The sequence below is a fragment of the Ceratina calcarata genome, unplaced genomic scaffold (assembly GCF_001652005.2).
Source record: "Ceratina calcarata isolate Rehan_Ccalc_2016 unplaced genomic scaffold, ASM165200v1 scaffold4591, whole genome shotgun sequence".
NCBI lineage: Eukaryota > Metazoa > Arthropoda > Insecta > Hymenoptera > Apidae > Ceratina > Ceratina calcarata.
Genome location: NW_017169929.1, coordinates 1 through 1,359, shown reverse-complemented (window position 1 = coordinate 1,359; position 1,359 = coordinate 1). Strand labels below are relative to the sequence as shown.

At 39.0% G+C, this 1,359-nt stretch overlaps 1 pseudogene; it reads right to left on the bottom strand.

Annotated features, from left to right (window-relative positions):
- Window positions 1-20: 20 nt before the first annotated feature.
- On the bottom strand, window positions 21-1,159 carry LOC108627313 (hepatocyte nuclear factor 4-gamma pseudogene; annotated as a pseudogene).
- Between the last annotated feature and the right edge of the window lie 200 nt (window positions 1,160-1,359).

The window sequence follows — 1,359 nt, the reverse complement described above, 5'->3', positions numbered from 1 at the left end:
AAAAAAAAAATGATATACACGATTCAATTAATTTAATTTAATAGGAATCGACGCATCGACCAATCGGTATATTTTATAATAATATTAAATCACAATACATTACATGGTATCAATATTACCATAATATTATGCAATGCATGTATAATAAAACAGCAGTGAATTATAATAATCGATTCTTATACAGATAATTAAAACTGTTTATTCTACGAATTGTAACGTTATCAGTGATTTCAGTGACTTGCATTTTATTGCATTTCACTGAATGCCGATTTCAATCATGAATGATTATATAAAAATCGATTGTATCATATTGTCGACACTTGTGTTTCTAATATAACGGGAAAGCTAAATTACGAAGCAATGAATTTAAATTCTCCTTATTCAGTTAATCAATTAATTTTTTAATGCCAATAACGCGATGTTAGTATTTATAAACCCTACGTGCTGATCAGTTTTATGAATTATTAAACATGCTTTATCGTCCCTCGATCACGATTTCATTCCAATTAATTTTTTTATCAATCCTAATATATTTAATCTTGCATAAAACTCTGCGGTCTACTAATTAATAATCTAATCTGATCAAACGTTTCATAATCGAGGGACAGTAAAGTCTTGGAAGGAAACCAACAACCCTTTCCGATTAGTGGACAAGTTGGAGGCAGAAATATGGCATTGACAGACGTACCAGGACAGTTCTTGGTGATGATACAGTTGTTCCCGAGTAGGAGCACGTCTTTGAGTTGCATGCTACGCCTGGCGACGCCGAGGAGGAGATGTTCGCCAGCGTGCGCCCTGAGGAGAGCCACCTGATCGTCGAGGGTCAGCTCGCTGAACGCCGGTATATACTTGGCCCACTCGACTAGTATCAGAAGCTGTTGCTTCATGCTGTCGCAGACGTCGTTTATGTTCGCTATTTGCTTCGTGGTCAGGTCTATGTCGCCGCCCGGGCTGCCTAGCTGTTTGAACGTAAACTACGATCACCCATTTGCACTTTACAGAAGATATTCTTTATAAAGAATCGTCGAGTAACGAAAATGGCCTGAAAGTTCTTTGTATATATTTTTAAACCGCCTCGAATTGACCGGAGGTCATAAAAACGACAAGGTGTCAAGGAAAAGAGAGGAAAAATTACCGGATGCCTGGCCGTCAACGACATTTGCATTAATTAAGGTGAGGTGGCCCTCTCCCCTCGTTATTCTCTCACGGGCCTCGTTAATTATTGATTCTCACCGGTTCGACGATTATGCAGCCGAATTGAAATACGTTTGATTAAAACCGAGGGGAGACGACGACGACAAAAGCGGACGACACGTTCACTCGAATTTCGTATGCCGACTTCCAATCGAGGAACCAGGA